This window comes from Taudactylus pleione, unplaced genomic scaffold, assembly GCF_031769625.1.
Source record: "Taudactylus pleione unplaced genomic scaffold, aTauple2 ptg000500l, whole genome shotgun sequence".
Taxonomy (NCBI): Eukaryota; Metazoa; Chordata; class Amphibia; order Anura; family Myobatrachidae; genus Taudactylus; species Taudactylus pleione.
Window position 1 is genome coordinate 797,452 of NW_028284902.1, and position 27,121 is coordinate 824,572.

Genomic DNA, 27,121 nt, shown 5'->3' on the forward strand with positions numbered 1-27,121 from the left:
TCATCAGCATAGAGATGATATTGGAGGTCAAAGGAGTTAATGAGTTCACCTAAAGAGGATGTATATAGGGAGAAAAGGAGAGGTCCAAGAACAGAACCTTGGAGAACTCCTACTGTTAGTGGAAGTGGGGGGGAGGAGGAGTCATGAGAGGACACAGAGAAGGAACGATCAGAGAGGTAGGAGGAAAGCCAGGAGAGGGCAGTGCCACGTAAACCGAGAGAGTAAAGGATTTGCAGAAGAAGAGGATGGTCTACAGTGTCAAATGCAGCAAGTAATCCAGACTCCTCCTTCTAGCCCAGATTTGGTTGGTAAACTACTGTATACATAAAAACTATAGCACTGCCATTCTAGCGATGTGCATGTATTGAGTGATTCTTTTTAGAAACCAGTGTTAACCCTTGCAGGGGTTCTATCAAACCACCCAGGTGGTTTGATAGAACCACCTTTAGCTGCAATAACAGCTTTATGTGTGTTGGGAGAAGTTTCTACCAGGTTTGCACACATAGGTTGGGAGAGATTTTGTCCATTTTTCCTTGCGGATTTGTTCCAGGTTGTTCAGGCTGCTTGGATGATGCTTGTGGGCTGCAATTTTCAAATAATGTCCCAGATTCTCAATGGGATTGAGATCTGGACTTTGACATGGCCAGTGTAGAACATTTATATTTTTGTTGTTCAACCATCCCGCTCGTGCTTTGGCCTTGTGCTTGGGATCGTTGTCCTGCTAAAAGTTGAATTTTCTTCCAAGCTTTAGTTTTCTAGCAGACTGAAGGAGTTGTCTTGCAGTAGCTTCCTGTATTTAGCACCATCCATCCATCCATCCATACTTTCATTTTAACAAGATGCCCAGTCCCCTCTGAGTAAAAGCATCCCCACAACACAATGCCATCTCCCTATACGTCACTGTTGGGATGGTGTTTACTGAGGTATGGACAGTAATATAACAAATAGGGTAGAAAAAGTGCGCAATAGGACCCTGATTCAGACCCACTTGCAGCCACTGGCCGCTCGCTGGGACTGTGGGCATTTTTTATTTGTCTCCAGGCCGCTCGCAAAGCTGTGGGTGTCCATCCACAGTTTGTGCGAGCGGGCTGGAGACCGTCGCGATTATCGCGACCATCGGGTTTGCAACGAGACCCTGGGGTAGGGTCTCGGCTGCCGCAAGCCCAAGTGGACTTCCTGCTTTAATAGAACATGAAGTCCACTACTGGCATCACTAGTGATGTCAGTAAGCTCTCCTACAAACGCCAGGCGTTCCTAAGGGAACGCCTGCGTTTGTCCGGCCACCCCTCCTACCCGCCCACAAAATGGGGCGAGCTGTCAATCAACATCAACAGCCGCCCCGTCTTTTTGCAAGCCCCGGAGTGACTGAACTTCAGTCGCTCTGCGGGGCTCGCGCATGCGCACGCCGGACGCGGCACATGCGCAAGATTATAACATCGAGCCACTTGCGAACGGCTCTGAATCGGGCCGTAAGTCCCAAAGATCAGCCAGCAGAAAAACAAATAGGAAGTTTCACCCTACTTCCATATAGTAGATTCCGAAATAAAGGTTATGTCTTTTGCTCGGGCGCTCTTTAGGGTGGGTAAAGGGTATTTTCATAGCCAATGGTTATTTAAAAATGGATCTGTAACCAATTTGTTGTATGTACCTAAAAGTAAATAACACCCTGTTTGAAGACTCACATAAATGTGAGAACAGGGGGAAACAGAAGAGAGACCAGTAGTGCAGAGACCTCCAGGTATGCAATACAATTTAATGAGCTAAAATTGCACTCACATTTTAAAAGTAAACATAAGCATGTAAAAAGCATTGCTCAGATGATACAAAACAGCCGGGAAAAGCACAGTTTCCGGACACTTAGCTCACCACAGGGAGGCCAATAGATGGAAGTTTACCACACGATCTATTTTGCAGAAGTCCACAGCCACCGCTTAATGTGTTTCGGATATGTCCTTTTTCAAAAGCGGATATGGCTGCTGTAAAGAGTGAAGACTTATATACCCCCAAAACACCACCCACCTTCATTAAGTAATTACACACCGCTACATACAATCAACAGTCTATTCCTCTGGATCAAATATGGATGATGCTGTTTCCTCCTATGTGTTCCACAAACCGGATCTGGTATTGTTGCCGTAACTTCCGGTTTTGCGTTCCAAATAGCGTTAAACTGGAAGTGTCACAATCATTATCCTAGTATGTCCGGGGTAGCAAATTAAGTATCCAATCTTATATTGAAGGTGCTTATTCCTCATAATGGTGGCATTTATAAAACATAAAAAATAAAAGATACTACTGTTTTTTATCTTTTATTTTTTATGTTTTATAATTGCCACCATTATGAGGAATAAGCACCTTCAATATAAGGTTGGACACTTAATTTGCTACCCCGGACCTACTAGGATAATGAAGTATCTCCCAAATCCATCAAAGTTGTGATACTTCCAGTTTAGCGCTATTTGGAACACAAAACCAGAAGTTACGGCGGCCATACCGGATCCGGTGTGTGGAACACATAGGAGGAAACAGCGTCATCCATGTTGGATCCTGAGGAATAGACTTTAGATTGTTGATTGTATGCAGAGATGTGTAATTACTTAATGAAGGTGGGTGGTATTTTTGGGGTATACAAGACCTCAACCTATACAGCAGCCATATCCGTTTTTGAAAAAGGACATATCCAAAATGCGTTAAGCGGTGGCTGTGGACTTCTGCAAAATAGATTGTGTGGTAAACTTCCATCTGTTGGCCTCCCTGTGGTGAGCTAAGTGTCTGGAAACTGTGCTTATCCTGGCTGTTTTGTATCATCTCAGCAATCGTGGAGGAATGCCATTGCCACTGTTTTTACATGCTTATGTTTACTTTTAAAATGTGAGTGCATTTTTAGATCATTAAATTGTATTGCATACCTGCAGGGAATGGAATTGTATTACCGCCGGTTCAAATCCCGACAAGGAGAGACAGACAGGCTGAAATACTGACAGGCAGGCTGTACTCTAACCCTCCCCTCTCCACCCCCCCCTAACCCTAACCCGCCTTTAGTGGTGCCTAACCCAAACGTCCCCCCCTTGTGCCTAACCCCCCCCGTTAGTGCCTAAACCTAACCCCCGCTCCCTAAACCTAACCGTCCCGGGGGGTCCCTAACCCTAACCTTCCACCAGGGGTGCACAACCATAACCCACCCTTCCCCTAGCCTAACCCTCCCCGGGGGTTGCCTAACCCTAAGTGCCCCAAACCTAACCCTCCCCCCCACAGCTAAGAGAATGGGCGCCCGTACTTACCTCAATCGGGCCCACAGCGTTCTGTATTCCGGCGTCGGGATTATGACAGGCGTTGGTATCTTGACGCCTGTCATAACTCCTTAGCCGGCGTTCCTTGCGGCCGCCGGTCATATAACTACATCCCACCTGGAGGTCTTTGCACTACTGATATCTCTTCTGTTTCCACCTGTTCTCATATATATGTGAGTCTACAAACAAGGTGTTATTTACTTTTAAGTACATAAAAGAAATTGGTTACAGATCCATTTTTAAATAACCTATCACAAAGACTGAGGATTACATGGTAACCCTAAAGAGCGCCTGAGCAAAGGACAGTGGCCCTGATTCAGAGCCGACGCTCTGAAAGAGCGCTCGCTCTGAATCAGGGCGTCTTTTTTTTTTTATGGAGCGGCCTCCTGGCCACTCGCTTTGCTGTGGGTGGCCACCCACAGCTAATGTGAGTGGCCAGGATGATGGTCGCGATGGTCAAGACCATCACGACCATCGGGCTTGGGACTAGACCCTTGTGGTAGGGTCTCGCGGCTGCAAACCCCAGAGAGCTTTCGGCTCAAACAGAGCCGAAAGCTCTCTCACTGACATCACTTGTGATGTCAGTGGGGCCGCCCCCAGATGATAGGCGTTCTCATGGGAACGCCTCCGTTTGGGCTGCCACCCCCACGGCCCGCCCACCAAAGGGGGCGTGCTCTCACTCAACATCGACAGCACTCCCACTTTGGTGCGAGACCCGGAGCAACGGATTGCCCGTCGCTATCCGGGTCTCACGCATGCGCACGATGGAGCCGGCTCCGTCATGCGCATGCGCTCTGGGCCACCGTCGACCCGGTTGCGAGCGCTCAGCACTTGTGACCGGGTCTGAATCAGGCTCAGTGTTATGATGGGTCACATGTGGGCTGTTTGTCCATCCATAAACTATTTTTCTTTCTCCTTCTGCAGAAGTAAAAACCTGTTAACCATAGTATATTAATATTTTTATATACAGTCAGGTGCATAAATATTGGGACATTGACAGAATTTTCATATTTTGGCCTCTATTCACCACCACAATGGCTTTGAAATGAAACAAACAAAATGTGCTTTAACTGCAGACTTTCAGATTTAATTTGAGGGTAATTACATCCAAATCAGGTGAACGGTGTAGGAATTACAACGGTTTCTATATGTGCCTCCCCCCTTTTTAAGGGGCTAAAAGTAATGGGACTATCAACTCAAAAGCTATTTCATGGACAGGTGTGGGCTATTCCCTCATTATTTCATTATCAATTAAGCAGGTAAAAGGTCTGGAGTTAATTCTAGGTGTGACATTTGCATTTGGAATCAGTTGCTGTCGACTCTCAATTTGAGATCCAAAGAGCTGTCACTATCCATGAAGCAAGCCATCATTAGGCTGAAAAATCAAAACAAACCCATCAGAGAGAGAGCAAAATCATTAGGTGTGGCCAAATCAACTGTTTCGAACATTCTTAAAAAGAAAGAACGCACTGGAGAGCTCAGCAACACCAAAAGACCCGGAAGACCACGGAAAACAACTGTGGTGGATGACAGAAGATTTATTTCCCTGGTGAAGAAAAACCCTTTCACAACAGTTGGCCAAATCAAGAACACTCTCCAGGAGGTAGGTGTATATGTGTCAAAGTCAACAATCAAGAGAAGACTTCACAAGAGTGAATATAGAGGGTTCACCACAAGATGTAACCATTGGTGAGCCACAAAAATAGGAAGACCAGATTAGAGTTTGCCAAACAACATCTAAAAAAGCCATTACAGTTCTGGAACAACATCCTATGGACAGATGAGACAAAGATCAACTTGTACCAGAGTGATGGGAAGAGAAGAGTATGGAGAAGGAAAGGAACTGCTCATGATCCAAGACATACCACCTCATCAGTGAAGCATGGTGGTGGTAGTGTCATGGCGTGGACATGTATGGCTGCCAATGGAACTGGTTCCATTGGCAGCCATACATAAATACAACTGGTTGTATTTATTGATGATGTGACTGCTGACAAAAGCAGCAGAATGAATTCTGAAGTGTTTCGGGCAATATTATATGCTCCTATTCAGTCAAATGCTTCAGAACTCATTGGACTGATCTTCACAGTGCAGATGGACAATGACCCGAAGCATACTGCAAAAGCAACCAAAGAGTTTTTTTAAGGCTAAAAAGTGGAATGTTATGCAATGGCCAAGTTAATCCCCTGACCTGAATCCAATTGAGCATGCATTTCACTTGATGAAGACAAAACTGAAGGGAAAATGCCCCAAGAACAAGCAGGAACTGAAGACATTTGCAGTAGAGGCCTGGCAGAGCATCACCAGGGATGAAACCCAGCGTCTGGTGATGTCTATGCGTTCCAGACTTCAGGCTGTAATTGCCTGCAAAGGATTTGCAACAAAGTATGAAAAAGTGAAAGTTAGATTTAGGATTGTTTAGTTTGTCCCATTACTTTTGGCCCCTTAAAAAGTGGGAGGCACATATAGAAACCGTTGTAATTCCTACACCGTTCACCTGATGTGGATGTAATTACCCTCAAATTAAATCTGAAAGTCTGCAGTTAAAGCACATCTTGTTTGTTTCATTTCAAAGCCATTGTGGTGGTGAATAGAGGCCAAAATATGAAAATTCTGTCAATGTCCCAATATTTATGCACCAGACTGTATGTCAGGAGGATTGCAAAATTGAAGTGCAATGTATTATGCTTCTTTTAATGTCAAATGTGCTAAACATTCTACTGTACGCATCTCTATAGTAACATTGATTCCCTAACTCATTTCCCACTCCTTCAACTTGATCTACTGTCACTGACCTCATCCCCTCTCCTCCCACCAGCCGTCCTACCAAATACACATAGGACAATCAACAAGCAAAGAACTAATAAAGGGCTGAAATTATCTAATATTAAATTATATACTAATAATTATGCTTACTGTTCAGTGAAAACATGACAGATCCTTAAACCAGCAAAATTAATGTATACTACTAGAGATCTAGGGGTCTATTTATCAAACAGTGAAAAGTGTGGAGAATTGGACCAGTGGAGAAGTTGCCCATAGCAACCAATCAGCTCCTACCTATTATTTTATAGACTGTACTTGATAAATGCTACTTGAAAACTGATTGGTTGCTATGGGCAACTTCTCCACTGGTCCACCTCCACACTTTTCACTGCTTGCTAAATAGACCCCATACTTACTAAAGTGCGGGTTTTTAGAAGTGGAGATGTTGCCCATAGCAACCAATCAGATTCTACTTAACACTCATCTAGCACCTTCTAGAAGATAATAGCTAGAATCTGATTGGTTACTTTGGGCAATATCTCTACTTCTAAAAACCGCACTTTAGTAAATTCACCCCCTAAAATCAATACTGCTAAGAAATCGGACTAAGGGCCTGATTCAGCGATGGTTGATAATGCAGCTGCAGTCACTGTCATTCTCATAATAGCGGTTGCGGTAATATGCAAATGCTAATGTACGAGCGGTGACGCGCCCATTTTCAGGCTGCGTGGTCTTGCATTTGCGATGTACACAGGGCCGGCTCTAGGGGTGTTCGACCAGTGCGGTCGCACAGGGGCACCACCCATAGAGGACGCACCCTTCCCCAAAATCCCAATTTCAGCGGGACAGTCCTGTCCCACTGTTCCACCTGTGGGCCGAGGTGGTCAAATCAGGAGGTTGGGGACACCCAGAGTTGCCGGACCCCAGAGTGTGAATGGATGCGGCGCGCATTCACTGACGGGAGAGGGCTGGGGGAAGCCCAGCCAGTGACAGAGGGCTGGACTTTACCCCCAGCCTGACGTTATTTGGAGGCGTGCCACACGCGATTCCGGGGCGCTGTTTACCGGGGCGGCACAGGGTGCTCAGACCCCTGGAGCCGGCCCTGGATGTACAGTAATTTGTAAACACGCAAACATCAATGAAACATTGGTCGTGCCATCAAAATTTGCAGTAGCCTAGGATTAACTCTAGCTACTCCATACCTCCCAACTTTTTCATCCCTTGAAAAAGGAAACTTTGCACGGTGAAGGCGCGCATGCCCGAAAAGGGGGCGGGGCTTAGCTAGAATGGGCTTGGCTTCCTGGAAATGGGGTAGAGGCTCGTGGTAACCCCGTTTGTGTCATTATAGGGGGCGTGCCCAGCACTCTCCGAGATGCTGGGTAGCCCCCAGGTTCTCACTACACAGGTGAACAGATGCCGTGCGCATGCGTACGGCATCAGTTCACCTTCTGCACACCCGCTGCTCTGCTATGCAGAGCAGCGGTGCGTGCTCTCCCCAACTTCCCTCCCACCGCGGGATACTGTGACCCACGGGTGGGACAGCGGGACAGTCCCAGAAAAACGGGACTGTCCCGCTCAAAGCGGGACAGTTGGGAGGTATGCTACTCTCCTCAAATCCAACTAGACATGGTCTCTGAAGCTGTTAATTTGCATTTGGGAATGCAACAGTATTCCCAAGCACGCCTGTGACACTCCCCTAACACGCCCATGAGACGGCCCCTTTCTGCAATCACTTTAGGTCACCTCCCAGCCTCCACCCTTATACGCCCAGGGATCACAAACCCTCTCTCAGGTGTTAGCGATGCCGTATGCAGTATGGGATGTCTGGACTTTTTACGCATTCACAATAGCAAAGCATCTCTCAACTGCGTAAATATCGGCGCTGTGTTCATATCTGAGTCATTAAGCACTAAAATATAGTATAATGCACAGCGGAAAAAAATGACTTGCTATAAATATCACATGCTTAATTAAAAGTTCCCAGTAGTTTTAAAATTCATTCACCTAATAAAATATTTGAATGCACATTAGTATATGTATCAATAATTAATTGATCAATAATTAATTGACAGAACTTCAGTAGGATACTTCAGTAGGATATACAGAGTTAATTATCTTGATATATTAAAATAGAACTTGTTACCCAGTCCGTTACCTTTGAGTAGTCATACAGTAGGTGCTTGTATTTTCACTGTAGGAGCCATCACAGACACATCCTTAATTAATTAGGAACCATAAGTGCAATGCTGTTAGAAAGAATGAATCTAATCTTGGGTTTCATATATATATCTCCAATGTCGAGTTCCAACGATGTTACTAATGAGCGCTAACACTTATATACCGATTTGAGAGTGATTAATATAGAGCATAAGCAGAAAATGATTAAAAAAAATACATCTATATGTATAAGATCCATATCTCCATAGCCAAAAAGTGGCAGATTGAAATGTCCTTGATGCTAAGGGGTAAATTTGCTAAGAATCGATTTTGGTCAAGTTTTGTTATTTTTAAACTCACTTTTAAAACTCGCAAATTTACTAACTAGCGAGTTTAGCTGAAAGTGAGTTTTTCGATGGTGAAGCAGATCGAGATTTTTTTCCCCAAAATTGCGAGTTTAGAGGAGAGTTTAAGGAAAGATTAGATGAGATTACTTACTCGAGATTGCAGTGTTTTCTCTCTGCAAAACTCACCCGAGCAAGCAGCCTGCACATATCAGTGAAATATGTGAAGACTGCTTGTGTATCTGTAAAAATGTGTTCTATGTTAGATAAAAAATGACATAGGGTCCTCCCCCCAAAAGCATAACCAGCCCCAGACTTGTCAGCCAGTTCTGGTCCCTAAAATTACGGGGAACAAAATGTGTAGGGTTCCACTGTAATTTAAGAACCAGCACCAGGCAGCAGGGCCAGACCTGGTTTTAAATATACGGTGAAAAAAGTGGCGTGAGGTCCCCCGTATATTTAAAACCAGCTCCAGACCCTTTCTAGTAGGGGACTGATGCCACAGCCAGGGGTGCCCTTTCATCGGGCCCCCCAACCGCAGCATCAGCCCTGACCACTAGTCAGCCCAGGCCAGGGATCCCTGGGGAGTTGGGGACCCCTCCAATAAAGGGGTCCCCCTCTCCAGAGCACCCCTTTCCTAGGCTGATAGCCCGGGGCTATCCCCGGCACCCTAGGGCGGTGGGTGCTGGGTTGATAGTGTTAGTGTGTAGTGTAAAATCAATGGTTAGATATTGTCTTTAGTTGTGGAACTACACTTACCAGCAAGCCTCCCCCGCATGCTGGTATTTGGAGAACCACAAATACCAGTATGTGGGGCATTACGGGCCCACTGGCACTTGTAGTTCCACAACCAAAGCAATACATAAATAAACACAACATACACCGTGTAAGTAAAATTTTATTATAGCATACATGCACACTCACACTCACTATCACACTCACTATCACACATACTCACCTAGTATCCAAAGTAATCCATAGGGGTACCTATAAAAAAAAAATCTCACCTCTCCTATGCGTAGTTCAAGTTTGAAAGCACGCTTCCATGAACATAGACTGAATATCATGAAGGGCCTACAGACATGCAGTGGCCCTCATTCAGAGGCGGTCGCAAGAAGCGGGCGGCCGCTTCTAATTTTAAGTGTGGCCTCCTGGTCGCTAGCTAAGCTGTGGGTCAAGACCATGGTGACCATCGGGGCTTGCGACGAGACTAAAAGGTTGGGTCTCGGCAACTGCAAGCCCCAAGGAGCTTCCTGCTGATGTCAGTGTGGCCGCCCACAAAATGGCAGGCGTTCCCTCCGTTTGTGTAGCCACCCCCCCGCCCCGCCTACAAAACAGGGCGAGCTGTCGATCAACATCGACAGCCGCCCCTTTTGTAGTGAGCTCCGGAGCGAGAGAATTTCTCTCTCGCTCCGGGGCTTGCGCACGGGCAGTGCGGCCGCTGCGCGTGCACAGGACCATAACATCGACCCGGTTGCGAGCTCTCAATGCTGGGTCTGAATGAGACCCAGTGTCTCTAGTTACTTTTCTGATGTCCACCATAGTAATCCTGAATGTTTAAGAGTTATGGGGATAGAGATTATTCAGAAAACGTTAAGAGGAGGCGATAGATATAAGACGTTATGTGAGGCCGAATCCAGATGGATTTTTAGACTGCAATCATTATCTCCAGATGGTTTATAACAAGGCCTTAGAATTCTATGAGTAGCCTTGGGCTAGAGGTGGAGAGTGGACTGTTGCGACTTCATAGGCGCTGTCTGGTCAATGGATTGGCTATGGGCCACCCTCCATCTCCCCCATATTTATTTCTTTTTTTATCTACCTTTGTAAACTACGCACACTTATATATGTTTATATGTGCTTTGTTTATATGTGTGGGTACATGGGCATCACACATATGTGCACCTGTGCCTCTTCTTGTTTCTCTTTAGTTTTAAATCATCATATGTACTATATTGTAATTCCACCCCATCTCTCCCTCTTATTGTTGCTATTATTATTGTTGATTTCCTCCTTCCTCTTTATACTGGTATTAGGTGAGCCATGATATATAGTTGAATAATTTACTGCTCTAATAACTATTATCAGCTCCCTTCATATGTAGGTATACACGTGTGTATGTATGTATGTGTGTGCACATATGTATGTGTAGTGTACCAGTGCGCATATATATATACAGGAATGTCTTTATATGTATTGTATCAGGTGTGGCCTGTTCAGTCCCTTATACCAGATTTTTGGATTCGAATACACTTGTTTATTATATTGGTACCAAAAACACTACTTATTATACAAGCTATTAATTTTCTGTATTATTAAATATGGATATACTCTTATTAAATATTGATAAAACTAATTATGCGGTATAATATTATTGGTATAATTTTTATTATTTATATATGTATAAAAGAATACCTTTTTCTCTATCCTTTTCTTTTTTGCCCCCTCTTCCCTATGTGGATGTAGGCATATTTGGATTTTTCTTTAATAAAATTATGAGAATATTGGAATTTATAGTAATATCTACATTTGTCTATATAAAAGGTGACTTTTTCTTTTATAACTCTTTTATATTTATGTGGGGACCTCTTTGGACAACTAAACTTGGATGTAGTTATAGAGATCATTTTTGTATGTGTATGTATAGTTATTTAATATATATATTTTTTATTTTTATGTTTATTTTTATTTCTATATTTATATGTATTTTTATCTAATGGTATTGAATATTAATCAATTGCCCTAAGATCACATGAATTATTGATAATTATTCTACTATATATTTATTATGTCTAAAGCTATCATTAAAATCTCTAGACAGATTAGTAATGGTTAATAGCCATTATTCAATTATTCAATGATTTTTGGGCTGATGCTATATATATGGTTAGCAGATCTAAGGTGAGCATTTTAGCTTGAAAAAGGCTACAGTATAGCTGAAACACGTTGCTGCTCTGCCTTAATGGTTTCCTAAGGACTTTTCTTTCTGTGTCTATATGGTGCCACCCATATTTACCTGCCTACTGCCCTTTTTGCCGGGATCTCTCATGCTGAGACCGAGATCGATCCCTTACTGAGTGAGGACACGTGATCCCATATTGGGAGCCACTCTTGGCCGGTGGCACACGGCCGTCCTACAGAGACAAGAACGTGCTCCGCCAGCGGTCTCCAGCCAGCTGCCTCTTTTGCTCGTACAGGGACAGCGACCAGTCTCTGTCCCGGAGTCACCAGCAGTCGCTGTTTATTGCTGGGCTGTTGCCGATATCCCTGCCCACTGGCTGGTCAGGAACAGAAGCTGACTGTGAGTGATAATCATCCTACATATAGGACCTCATTCAGAGTCGGTCGAAGCGGCCGTACGGTCGTACGGGAAAAGGGGCCGGATATGCAAATGATTCCCTCGCAAGTTGCGTCCCTAAGTTCGGATCGGTAGCTGATCGACCAAGGGGAGGAAGCGGTCGGAAGACAAAAAAATACGCCCCCTTCTTGTACGCATTACACGTCATCTCCGGCCATATAAGGATTAATCGAGACCATCGGGAACCATCGGAACTGGTCGCAGAGCTTAAGGTTGACCATAACCTCTCTTAAGCTCTACGATCATGTCAGTGTAAAAACCTCCCATGTCACATGTGCCATGATGCTACTTTGTTAATTATGCACTCCCATAATCCGTATGCACTCCCATAAAACACCGTTCGCATAATGAGGCACGCCTGCGTTCGGATCTCCACTCCCCCGTTTTCAAGCCCCTTCCCCTGTTACCACCCACAAACGCCTCCATCTGTTACTCAAACTACCGACCTGGCTGTGTTCAAGGAGAGAGAAATTTCTGATCGAAGTGGCTAGTTTGCGCACGCGCATTGCGAACTTTACGCATGCGCAGTATAGCGAACATTGGTGGCGTACGACCGTGCGGCCGCTTCGACCGACTCTGAATGAGGTCCCTAGTACTCACAGGTACTGTTTTGACATCCTTGGATCCATTGCCCACAGGCAGCCAGCATTGTTTCTTTATGCTGTCTATACCCACTGGAGTTTGTTTTCCAGGATTGTCATATATCTCAAAGGACAATCATTTATTATCACTGCTGGACTGCATTGTTTTATGACTGGAGCGCTACCAATTACCAAGTTCTATTTCATTATTGTGACGGGCACATAATTCCTACTTTCTAACTGCACATTTTTAAACATCCATTCTATTCTGATATTTAACAGCTGCATTGATTATAACTACTTTTTATGTTGCCATTTGTATCTGGCCTTTTTTGGATACAATTTCCAGGAGTCTAATCAACTCCACCTGTGCCTTGATACTTTGTGCCCTTTCTGTATTCTCAATTGATTAGTTCATATTGCTGCTGTTTACATTTACATCTTATGTGTTTTTTTATTGTGTATTGTCCTATGTTATATATTGTGTGGTTTATTTTTTGATTATTAAATTATTCTACATTAATTTATTATTTGTACCATATGCCCCCGCATTTACACTAGAGCGCAGTTCTTTCTCTATTTGTAGCGATACAGTGAGTTAAGAAATTGTCATAATTTACAATACAAGTATATGACATATCAAAAGGAAACAATCACAGTCTGTTGCCTGATGAAAGTAAAATGGATCGACTGGAGAATGTGATGTGAACCTAAAGAGGAGAAGAAATAAAATAAGTAAGAAAAATAAAGAGGGATTCAAATATTAGAAGAGCTATATTAATTCGCGGGGCAGGTATGGTGAGTCAGGGAAAGGGACCAACATAAGTTGGAGATTAAGGGAGTTCAGGAAGGGAAAGGGAGAAAATTATGGTAGAGGAGGTCTGGAAAAGAAGAGGGTATAAGGGGTGGAAGCGAGTCAGGGAAGGAGACAGGATTAAAGAAAAAGAAAAATGAAGAAAAAAAAAAAAGAGGGATAAATAGAGGAGAAAGGAAGATAAAAAATATGATTGTACATGGTTGTAGAGGGGAGGGTCAGGGTGGAGCTAACCAAGGCCTGGAATAGGTGAGTTTTGAAAGGTATACCATGGGTCCCATATAGTTTGGAACTTCCGGACATTATTGTTCTGTAGACTGGTTATATATTAATTTTTTGCTATAAACCAGATTCTACTCAGAAGCTGCTGGCGGCTTGGAGTGCATGGTACTTTCCAATTGCGGGAAATTTGGTATTTGGCTGCGCAGGAGATATGGAGAACCAATTTATTGGAAGTGTTAGGGATGGAGTCAATCGGAGCACACAGGAGAAGATTAGCTGGAGTGGGAGAGATCGGGGTGGTGATGATCTTGGATAGTAGAGTATGGACCGTGTTCCAAAATGGGACAACCAGTGGGCACGTCCACCATGTATGGAAAAATGTTCCCAATTGACCGCAACCTCTCCAACAAGAATTAGAGGAGCTGGGGTAAATCTGCTGAAGACGTTCCGGTACCAGTTACCATCTAGTATATACCTTAAAGGAATTCTCGTGGATGGCTACACTAATGGAACATTTTGAAAAGGATAGACGAATGGCTTCCCATGCTTCTTCCCCGAGGGAGAGGCCAAGATTTAGTTCCCAAGCCTGTTTGTGTGTTTCAAGTGGGGGGACTCCAACGACAATATAGAATGATACAGGTGCGAGATAGCTCCCTTTTCATTTGGTCTGTAGAGGCATAATCTCTCTATAGGAGAGGGGTTGGGAGGAGGGGCGGGCAGGGAGGCAAAATGGCGGATTTGTAAATATTGATAATGAAGCTTATTGGGGATCAATGTATTTGACTTGGAGGTCCGCAGAGGACCTAGGGGAGAATGCATCAAGTATATGATGAAACCTTGTGACGCCTGCTGCGATCCAGGGACTGGCCATGGCATAAGAAAGACCTGGGGGAAATGCAGGGTTATTCAAAATGGGGGCTAGTGGAGAAAGGTGTGAAAAAAGATTTAGTTTCTTATTGAGTGAATCCCAATTACTTAGTGTCAGTGCTATAGTGGGAGTTTGAAAAACAGATCTAGGCCTATGTCTACTGGGCAGCCAGGGTAGATAAGAAACTGAATGTAGATCTACAGAACTAGATCACTTTCCAAATCGACTCACCTCTTGGTGTGGCGAGGTGAATGCCATGCGGTCAAGTGTCCGAATTAGTGCTAGTGGATGGAGGGAGGTTGTAAAGGTGTTCGTAATAATTTTTAAATAGTGAGTTAATAGTGATTGGATTATAATGGGTAGTACCACGATCGTCTGTTAGTGCAGAGATAGCAGTCCTGGCCTTCCGGGCTTTCAATCTATTGGCTAATAGGGAGTCAGATTTATTGCTTTTCTAATACAATTTTTGGTTGAGCCAACGTAAGGATTACTCAGTCTTTTCTGCGTGTATTGCATTGAGGGCTGTCCTGGCAGATGCCAGTCGGGGTATATAAAGAGCGGGAGGGCTTATATTTATGAGTGGTTTCAAGGTGTTGAACTTCTTTGGTCAAAGATATAGTTTGGGATCTACGTTCCCTATTTCTAAAGGAAGCGTAATTAATAATGTGACCGTGAATAACAGCTTTATGCGCCTCCCACACCAGGGGAGTGCAAGTGGGGTCATTGTTTAAAGAGAAATAGTCTTCAAGGGCAGATCTTATTTTTTTCCTGAAATTTTGGGATGGTAAGTAAAGTTTAAATGCCATGAGGGTTGAGAGGGCAGAACATCAAAAAAATTGAAGGACGTGGTGACAATAGAGTGGTTCGACGAAGAATTGGAAACGATGGCGGAGTCGATGAGGTGTTTGGAAGCTGGGGTGCAGCATAAAATAAAATATATCCTCGGATAAGATTGGTGGGGTATCGAGAAAAAGGTAAAATCTTTGGACGATGGGTTAAGAGTTCGCCATGTATCGAATAGACCCATTTCGAGGAGGTGTTTATTGAGAGAACGAGTTATTGGACAGGGTCGAGTACTGTGAGGTACAGGCCCTTTGTCAAGTTCACAGTTCAGGACTGTATTGAAGTCTCCCCCGACAATGAGGTTGCCCATCCTATATTTGTTTATTTTGGAAAAAACGGAATTGAAAAATGAGTTGGGTGCATATAAATTATCGATTTTGGATTCTAGGTTGCCTAGTTTCCCCGTCAGAATAATATACCTCCCATCAGAGTCTGAGTGTACTGTGTGTAAGGTGAAAGGGATCTTGCTGCTGATCATTTTCGCCACTCCATTGTGTTTGGATCGGCTAGAGGAGTAGTACATGATAGGGTAATGCTTGGAATGTAGTGAGGGGTGTGATTGTGCTTTAAAGTGGGTTTCTTGAATCAGGACAATCCCAGACTTGAGGTTTCGGATGGTTTGGAAGAGCGATGAGCCCTTTTGGGGGATGTTTAAATCCTTAGTGTTAAGGGATGCAAAAGTCAGCGACATTTGGATAGAGAGCAGAGAAGAAAAAGAAGAGAGGAGAAAAAAACAAAATAAAACAAAAACAGCGCAGGTAAAAATATAGATAGGGAATCCCTGACTCGCTGGGGGGTAGAGGCGGGGATAATCGAAAAAAGAGGGAAAACAAAAGAGGGAGAAGAATAAGAGGAAAGTGGGAAGGAGATAAGAGCGTGGGAGATAGGGTAAGGGGAGCCGGGTGGGAATTCCTCATGTCCAGCAGAGGAAAGCGCACATGGAGTTCAGGACCGTATAGTCCAGGAAGGTAGTAGGAGTGGTGGTCCGAACTACCTTGGGGAGACTAGTTGAAATGGATTAGAGAGCAAATAGTTGCATCTAGAGGAAGTTACAGAGTTGGTGTAGAGGAGGAGAGTGAGAGTGTTAGAGACCCATGGCCCTCCAACTGTGGTTGTGCTTTAAAAGAGAAGCCTAATAAGTATTGCGGAAGTGTCACTGAGAGGGAGAGGGCCCATCGTAGAAGGAGGATTAGGTCCTGCTGGACAAAGGATTGGCTGCTGGAGAGGGAGAGCCGATCCTACATGCCCCTGCTGACGGAGATGAGGGAGAACGACCTGGACGATTACCGCAACTTCCTGCAGATGGATGAGCCCAAATTCCAGGAATTGCTGTGTCTGGTGACCCCCTATATCCAGAAGCAGGACACCAAGTTCAGGATGGCCATCACGGCCGAGGAGAGGCTCGTGGTGACTTAGAGGTACCTGGCTACGGGACACTCCTTTGAAGACCTTAAGTTTAGGACCCGCATCTCAGCTTAAGCTTTGGGACGTATTATCCCAGAGACCTGCATGGCTATCGTGAAGGTGCTGCAGTTCTGTTATTGTAGGGTAAGATAAAACACACAACACACTGTGTTTTATACTTAAACTATATGATTGTTTTTTTAAAACTTTTTTTTTTATTTGTTAGTTTTAAAAGACAGAAAAACTATTTATTTGTGTTTTCTGTGTTTTTGTGGCCAACATGGCCTATAAAATGTATAAAACATAAATTGTAATTTTAAATATAAGAAACATACATATTATAAAATGACAAAAGTATCACCAAGTTACCTAATCCCTGATAAGTATGGTGCGGTATGTGCTATGGTGTTTGCAGCCCAGATTTCAGGGGTGCAAACACATGCTGAAAGTGCTAATTCAGTGGGCCCGGCCCCATTGAGATGCACTTCCAGCATGTGTTCATGAGCCGCCTGAGTCTGTGTCACAAACACCATGCTGCATACAGCACCATACTTATCAGGGAGTGCGAAACTTCCTTAGTACTGTGCAAAACTATACCAATATTACAGACAGTAGGGGAGACCCACATCACAATTGAGCAAAATCATTTTACTCTTCACTTTCACGTAAAACTGAAAAAAAAAAACTTGACATTGAAGGTGGAGAACTGGGTTGGTAGGAGGTGGGCTGGTGAGGAGGTTGGTAGGAGGAGGTGGGTGGGTGAGGAGGTTGGTAGGAGGAGGTGGGCTGGTGAGGAGGTTGGTAGGAGGAGGTGGGCGGGTGAGGAGGAGGATCAGGTTGGTAGGGTGGGCACTTTTGAGAAGAATAGTAGGTGGGTGGCGGCGTGGTGAGTGTAGGGGGGGCAGGAACTGCTGGCGGGGTTACAATGCTAGTGTCCGCTGATAGTAGAGACTGGCGCGCTTTGAATATGAGGTCTGAGGTCAGTCTCTCAAAATGCATTAATTGATCTTGGACCATTGCTCTGAGTGCTGCACTTACATATGCAGCACAGTGGTCATATTCGTCAGGGGGCTTTAATAAGGCTTCTCTGGCCTTTCGTAATAGTGGCTCATCTTCCTCCTGGGTATTTTTTGTTTTCTGCCGTTGCTTTTTGGGAACTGGAACTGTTGGGGTTGTTGTCTCCACACTTTCATCCTTACTTGCGAATTGGTCTGGGGTGCTGGTGATGTCAGAAGTCTGTTAACAGATAAAATGAAAACAAATGTCATATATTAATTTTGTTTTCTATTCTTTCACAGTTCCCTACAAGCAAGGAAGAGTGGATAGCCATTGCAGACGAGTTTGAGAGCAATTGGCAGTTCCCTAACTGCAGGGGAGCTATCGATGGGAAACATATTAGGATTACCTCACCGGCCAATAGTGGGTCCTACTACTACAACTACAAGGAGTACTTCAGTATTGTTCTGATGGCGGTGGTGAACGCCAACTATGAGTTCCTCTTTGTAGATGTGGGGAAGAACGGCCATTCTTATGACTGTTGATCATTTAAGATGACGGCATTCTACGACCGGCTCACCACTAACACCCTGCATTTGCCCTCCAGAGAGGTTACCAAACATGGCCTACATTACGTGTTTGTGGCTGACGAGGCATTCGCCCTTCATGAGCATATCATGAAGCCATTCCCACAGAGGGCCTTGAATCATGAGAAGCGGGTGTTTAATTACCGCCTATCTCATGACATATTGTGGAAAACACTTTTGGAATCTTGAGAAACCGATTCCGGATTTTGCATAGCCCGATAAATCTGAAGGTGGAGATTGACTGGGTGGTGACGGCTTGCTGTATACTGCACAACTTCTTGCGCAAGAAAGCCACCCAGCAAAGGTTATTGGGCATAGCTGCAGTGGAAGACCAAGAAAATCCGGAAGAAGTTGCTCCGTTCCCCTCAATGGAGGTCCCCGCAGTCATGGAAACCGGGAGTGCTCTGGCCAAAAAGGTCAGAGATGAATATATGACCTACTTTAATGGGGACGGTGGGGTGCTGTGGAAGGAGGAGTACACCTAAAAATTTGTTTGGTAGGATTCAATTTATAATTGCTGACATTTCACATTGCTGGGTCTGTACTTACCAAAGATGTCTCTCCGGGTTCCCCCACATCCTCCTGCTGCAGGCTGCACTCCTCGGTCTCTGCCATCACCTGAACTGAAGGTCATACCTGATCCTGCTGCACCACAAATTTGAAGAGGTCGTAATACCACAGCTTCGGCCTATAAACGCTGTCAGTCCCTACTCTGGATCTCTTTGAATTCTCCACTTTCTTGTGCTCTTTTATGAAGGATGTGCGTAGGTTTTGGATCTAGTTTGCGCATCCACTCTATGGAATTGCCCATCTGCCGGATATTAGAACATTCTTGCCGGGGGTTCTCCGACTGCAACCTCTGTTTGTCCCCCCGGTGACACCATGGGATTTATCCCTGGTTCTTAGGGCATTGCAGGCTCCCCCTTTGAACCCTTGGGTAAGGTGGACTTAAGATGGTTGACAGCAAAGACACTTTTTCTCCTCACTATTTCCTCAGCTCGCAGAGTTTCTGACTTGTCAGCACTGTCATGTCGCTCTCCATATTTGATTTTTCATCAAAATAGAGCTGTCCTTGTACTAGGGCGGGTTACCTTCCGTAGGTGGTTTTCTGTTTCCATATGAATGAGGAGATTGTAGTCCTGGCCTTTTAGTCTTCAGACCTTTCTACAGGTGAAGTTTTCCTGGATGTGGTTTGAGCCCTTCGTATTTACGTGGATTGTACCAACTCCATCAGGAAATCAGATACGCTCTTGGTGTTATATGGGTTTCACAAGCGAGGCTGGCCAGCAAACAAACAGACTTTGGCTCACTGGCTGCATACATCTATTTCTCAGGTCTATACACAGACTGATCTCCCTATCCCAAGCACATTCTACTCAGTCTGTGGTACCATTGTGGGCTGTTAGACATGGCGCCTTGACTGAACAGCTGTGCAAGGCAGCCACTTGCTCTTCCGTCCATACCTTTATCAAATTATATGCATTTGATACTTCTGCCTCCCAGGATGCTTCCTTTGGGTGGTGGATTCTCCTCTCTGCTCAGGAGCATCCCCACCCTTAAGGGAACTGCTTTAGGACAACCCTAAGGTAGATCCTGTGGACCCTATGGACCCCGAAGAAGAAAATAAGAGTTATGGTATAATATACCTCAGTTAACTATTTTTCTTCGAGGTCCATAGGGTCCACAGGTCAACCACCCTGACAGACCTGGCCTCAGTTGGGATCTGTTCTTTGCCTTTTTGTATCACTGATTCCCTCTTTGTATTTTGAGAGTGTTTCTTGTGTACATTGTACTTCCTTCTCCACTCTCCGTCTCTTGTCCATAGACTTGTTTACAAACTGAATGCCTGTGGCTATGGGTGGGGTATATAGGGATAACGCCACCTCCAGGTGGCGTTATTTTCACAGGGATTTTCCCGGTATTTTTTCACATTTTATTTTTAGTAACTTTGGTCAGATCACATTTCCCATTACAATTATGGGAAGTGCGATCTGCTTACTAAAAATAACTGATACTTAGGGGTTGGAGTAGAATTTTATGAATTCTACTCCAATTGCCATTTAGTAGCTGTAGGTGATACTAAAATAATGTGAAAAGGGAGTGAAAACACCCTTTTTCACATTATTTTAGTAAAAATAATGTTAATAAATAGAGCCCCAAGTACCAGTAGATGAAACAGAAATTAGTGTAAGTACACGGTCTATTTTTGTTTCTAAACCACACCTTTAGCGCTTCTTAATACCAAAGGGGAAATGCTGTTATACGAAGCTGTTTATGCAGCACTGTAACATAATAACTAATGGCAGTAAATGTAATTTATAACTACTGGGAAATGACAGAATTAAGGTAATGGCAAACCCCAGCTTTGGGCATTTAATAACTCAGCACACAGTGGGCCTGATTCAGACCCGCTTGCAAGCGCTAGAGCGCTCGCAAGCGGGTCGATGGTGGGCTCTGCGCATGGGCAGCGGCTTCACTGCGCTTGTGCAAGCCCCGGAGCGAGAGAGAAATTCTCTCGCTCCGTGGCTCACTACAAAAGGGGCGGCTGTCGATGTTGCTCGACAGCTCACCCCATTTTGTAGGTGTGGCAGGGGGGTGGCTTCACAAATGGAGGCGTTCCCAAGCGAACGCCTGGCATTTGTGGGTGGCCCCACTGACATCACCAGTGATGTCAGTGGGAGAGCTTCCAGCTCTATTAGAGCCGTAAGCTCTCTGGGGCTTGCAGCCACGAGACCTTACAACAAGGGTCTCATCGCAAGCCCCGACAGTCGCGATGGTCTTGACCATCGCGACCATCAACCTGGCCGCTCGCAATAGCTTTGGGTGGTCACCCACAGCTATGCAAGCGACCAGGAGGCCGACCAAAAAACAAAAATGCCCTGATTCAGAGCGAGCGCTCGTTCAGAGCGTCCATCTCTGAATCAGGCCCTGTAATCAAATGGTTATCTCAATATGCAACACAGTACAGCCCACGGCCTCTGTGTCATCACGGTCCAGGAAAACTATCAGAAATGTTTAATGTTTAAGAGGAATGAAGTAACATTTGCATAGACAGATTACAGTAGCTTTAGTGATTCTCGGTTAAAAAAAACTTGGTCATATCTAGAGTTCTAATTCCGGACATGCAAAGACTGAATACAGCCGCTTGGACCAGCTGGTGACTGGAATGGCACATCTATTACTTTCTCAAATACAGCCAGACTGGCCATCAAGGCTAATGCCAGAAGGGCTGATAGTCTGGTACAGCTGTCTAGCTCCACCTCTCTGCATTCTGCTCGGCCGGCATGCATAGACGAGGCATGCCGCGAGGCCACTCCCTGGGCGTGATTAAGAGTTGTATGCAAGTCTGCTTTGCAGACGGATCTCACGATTTTTCCACAACCGCGCATGTGCCAGAACCTACATGCACAACTTCACACAAGTATGAGCAACTTAGAGTCGTACCACATCTCCGCTTCTGGTTTAATGGGTATCACTAGGCGTTCGCGCGCAGGCTATATGTTCCGTGGGCGTCAGGCCCATTGTGACCAAAGGGCTGTAAAATGGAGATACACATCTGTTTACAAATGGGCAGTGATGTGAGCCTGCTTGTTATGCAGCATGGTATACACGTGTGTCCTTACTCGCGCGACATAATCACTAGAGTGGCACCAGATTTTGCACTGAAGTTTTTGCAAGTGTACTGTATTTTCCCATTGCCGTCACTACTGTACTATACTTACGCAGCACTTTCCATTACACAAAATTCAAGAAAATATTTGCATAAAAGTACCATAATATTAGTCACAAAATATAGCATCATATTACTGATAAAGAGTTATGGCATAACATACCTTAGTTAACTCTTTTTCTTCGAGGTCCATAGGGTCCACAGGATCTACCTCGGGGGTATGTAGTTGGAGTGATCCATTGCACCAAACAGCTTCAGCTTTAAAGTTCCCAGCATGCATTGGTCCTCCTCCCAATGCGAATTCAGTCTGTAATATCACACTACAATCTGCATTACAAATGCGGATTGTAGTAAATAGAGCCCCAAGTATTAAAGGTGTCATATCAACTGTTACCACTAGATATGTTACATTATATTATATAGATGTAAGGTCACCGCAAATGTCTGACCTCATCATAGTAGACACCTGCTTAGTATGAAACGTCTCTCCCATTGATTATAATAATAGGTTGTTACCTCTTTGCAGTACGGACCTAAATAACAAAGGTAATGACCTATCGCTCTCCTTATGCTTCACTACCTTCAGAATAAATATTTAATGTGCATCAGTTGTTATGAAACCAACTCCATATACCTGGCCCAGGTTGACAGGAAGATTTTCCCAACTACGTCTGGCTTAATGTTATATCCAATGATCTCAGACCATGTAACCGAGAGTTCACAAAATTCATTTGAAATGGGATGAAACCACTGGTAAATTTACTAAGAATTGTATGTGGTCCAAGGTTGCCCGAGGTGAAACGCGCTCCGCATCGCTGATACACGGGAGACTTTTGCCGGCTGAAACACTCAAATGTACCAAGAATTGTGTTTTGCTAATTCATGTTTTGCGATGGTGTATGTGATTGTGTCTCTCCCCGAGTTTCCTATGTCTGACAGTAGCCAAACTCACCCAAACATGCAGCCTGCACATATCTGTGAGATACGTGCAGGCTACATGTGTGTATTTTGTGCAAAAAAAAAAAGAAAAAATACCAACGCGGGTCCCCCCAAAGCATAACCAGCCCGTGCTCCTAAACCAGTCCTGATTCTAAAAATACAGGGGACAAAACGTGTATGGTTCCCATGTATTTTATGAACCACCACTGGGCCCTGGTTTTAGAAAATGCTACAGCCATAGTACCCTTTCCCCAGGTCACCCCGACCAAAGCATTAACGCCCCAAGCTGCTCAGCCTAGGCCGGGGATCTCAGGGGAGGTGGAGACCGCCCTCACCTGCGCAGCCTAGGCTGAAGCCCGGGGCTTTTCCCTGCACCCCTGGCTGGTGGGTGCAGGGGTAATAGTGTTAATAATAGATGGCTACTATTGTTTTATTACAGTGGGCTATAGTTGCTAGCTGCCTTCCCTTTGGCACTTAGGCACCCGTACCCCCACCGTAAAAAAACCACAGTACACACACACAAAGTAAATAGTATAATTTTATTACACACTAAACACACTCACACTCACACACTTACCTTTTCCCCGGTGATCGGTCCCCTTGTCCAGTAGTAATCCAAGGGTTTCCCTAAAAAAAATAAAAAAATACTCCCCTTTCTCCTGCCACGGGACTGGCTCACAGAGCCTAGTGCTGGTTCATAAAAAAAAGTGAGAACCCCTACATGTTTTGTCCCCCATATTTTCAGAACCAGGACTGGCTCAGGAGCCCAGGGCTGGTTATGTTTTCGGGGGACCCCTAAGTCATGTTTTTATTTTAAATTTAACCCTTTTTGCCAAAAACATACACACATCACACTGATCTGGGGATTGCTGCTGGCCACAGTCCAGGTCTAGTAAAGTCAGTGTAGTGTGGACTGCAGTGAGTGCGGTCCGCATTACACATATACAGTTCCACACACATCGCTGCCATTGCTAGGTACTACACTCGTACTACCTGGCGGTGGTGTGTGTATTTTAGCAGCCAATGAGAGTCTGACAGTCTCTCATTGGCTGCTGCACCCACTGCCAGAGCTGGTCTTAAGCTCACTCATGAGCTCCGCCTTCCGACTCCTGCAGTAGGTGATGGGAGAGACATCATCACATTTCTCCCACAGTACCGAGCGGGAGGACAGAGGAGCAGACAGGGGCGGGTGCGGCAGGAGTGGGGATTCAGGTAAGTGTTTTGTGTATGTATGTATGTCTGTTATGTAAGGGGCACTACTGGGTGGAGGCACTATAGGGGCACTGTATCACTACTGGGGGCACTGAATAGGGGGGACCACTACTGGGGGCACTGTATAAGGGGCACTATATAGGGGTGATTACTACTGGGGGCCTGCATAAGAGGGACCACTACTGGGGGTACTGCATACTGGCGGTACTGTATAAGGGGCACTACTGGGGGACTGCATAAGGGGGACCACTACTGGGGGTACTGTATAAGGGGCACTACTGGGGGCCTACATAAGAGGGACCACTACTGGGGGCATTGTATAAGGGGCACTACATAGGGGGGATTACTACTGGGGGCCTGCATAAGGGGGACCCCTACTGGGGGCATTGTATAAGGGGCACTACATTAGGGGGGATTACTACTGGGGGTACTGCATACTGGTGGTACTGTATAAGGGGCACTACTGGGGGACCTACATAAGGGACCACTACTGGGGGCATTGTATAAGGGGCACTACATAGGGGGGATTACTACTGGGGGTACTGCATACTGGTGGTACTGTATAAGGGGCACTACTGGGGGCCTGCATAAGAGGGACCACTACTGGGGGCATTGTATAAGGGGCACTACATAGGGGGGATTACTACTGGGGGTACTGCATACTGGTGGTACTGTATAAGGGGCACTACTGGGGGGCCTACATAAGAGGGACCACTGCATAGGGGGGCACACTATAAGGGTGCACTACTGGGGGCACTGTATAAGGGGCACTGCTACTTGGGACATTAGAAAAGGGGCACTGCTACTGGGGACATTAGATAAAAAATGGCCAAACACACCTGTGATTGTATTCTCGACCAGACACGGAGCTTAGTAAATTTACCCCCAAGAATCAGTTGGATAAAACTACCAGCAAATATTATATGTAACAAGGTGGATTGTAAAGATGTGAAGTAAAGAGAGACTTTAGCAGCAGATAAAATCACTTATCAAGTAAAAACACCTATACTTGCTGGTCATACATATACAGTAAAAAAGGTAGTGATCATAACTATGCACTAATCTCTGAGAGATGGTTCACACAATATATGTATCAAGAAATGGTATATTTATTAAAAACGTATACGCATAAAGTGTCACAGTGCACAGCCTTATGTAAACATGTGTAAAGTGCAATTATAATACTGTATGAAGTGCAGAGGCATATTAGGTATAACAGCTTATACCACACCATATAACAATGCATCAATCTCTATACATCTGAAAAATCATGAGACAACATAACAATACATTATAGATTTGTGATGTACTGACTGGTGCACCACTAGCACCGGGTTCAGGTGTGTTTAGAAATGCTTAGGTGGCCGAGTTCTTCATAGCTTATATAGGACACACCGTGACAGAGAGGCAAGTTTGCTAATGTTCCCTCTTGTTTTTGCAGACACAGTGACCAGACCGAAAAAAAGGTACAACACAATTTGATTGTAACCAATCAAAGATTAACACTTGACACAGGAAATGTTACCATTCACAGATTAAAAGAAATAAATTACACTTTTTAATATCAAGATCTTTGCTTATTACCTCAATGTCCTCTACCGGTGACCCCAGCTGGCAAGCAAGTGTAACAACAAGAACCACAGTATCTGCAAACTTTACTTTAACTCCAAGCAAAAGAAAGAACAGTACTTGAAACCTGCAGGTCGAGTTTGTGTCAGTAATGCACCAGCAGGCTATAGTTTTGATATACAGTCTGTGCTAATGCTTCAACTGTTGCTAAAAAAACGTGGGAAAACACATACAGGCCAAGATCGAACTTGTAGTTCTCCAGCTGAAAACGGCTAACAGTTTATGCAGATAGCAGTAATTCACCGGCAGCTTGCAATAATGTAACACAGTCTTTGGGCCTTGAGAAAAATAAGGACAACACTGAGGCTATGCTGATAACAGTAGTTCACCGGCAGCAATAATGTAACACAGTCTTTGGGCCTTGAGAAAAATAAGGACAACACTGAGGCTATGCTGATTGCAGTAGTTCACCGGCAGCAAGAATGTAACACAGTTTTTGGGCCTTGAGAAAAATAAGGACAACACTGAGGCTATGCTGATAGCAGTAGTTCACCGGCAGCAATAATGTAACACAGTTTTTGGGCCTTGAGAAAAATAAGGACAACACTGAAGAGTGTTATAACAGATAAAGGGCCGCGGAGGGCCACTATCAACCACTTAATTGACACAAATGGGCAACACTAAACAGAGGCAAATACACATCAATAGCATTGCATTTAGTTTAAAAATAAACATAGGATAACCCACGGTGGCATTGGACTTGAGCCGACACCCATAAGTCACGTCCCCTCCTGGACATGAGTCAGAGGTTCACAGGAAAGAAAATCACCACCAATACAATTCTTGGGGAAAAGAGGAGGTGACCTATCTTTTATTTCCCCCCTATTTTAACATTACTAAAGCAGACGAGGGACCTATCCTGACCCCCAAAATTACTCGCTTGTTTCCCCTTTTATTCTATGGACCCTGGGGTCAGGGCATGGCAACAGCCTATGGAACCTGACTAGTGACAGGCAGGGCAAGCAGTGGGCAGGGGTGGCTAAGTGCAAGGCAGGGGAAGGAGCGGGAACAGGGAAGCTCTTGTGTATCTCACCCCAATGCAGTTGCTGTTCAGCCTCCCACGATGTCCAGGGAAACTCCGGGATGCTAGGCACCGCACCGGAGTTCCCAGCTGCAGACCTCCGGCAGGTACTTTACAAGGACGAACAGGTGCAAATCCCTTTCCACAGGGGCTCTATCCGGCAAACATACACAGCAGCAGGAGGGTTCTTGAAGCACTCTTCCTCTAGGGCTGTCTTTTCTTCTGCCCGTGTGGGTGCCAGCAGGGTTTTCGTCACTGGTGGGACCTTTTCCTCAGCTGGGACTTCATGTGCGATGATGGAGCAATGAGACCTCCTTCCCTTAGGAAGGCAGTCCTTTATTCAGAGGGGGCTTCTTCCAAAGCAGGGTGCTCTATGCAAATCCCCAGGCAAGCTTCCTCCAGGGACTCACATCCAGCATC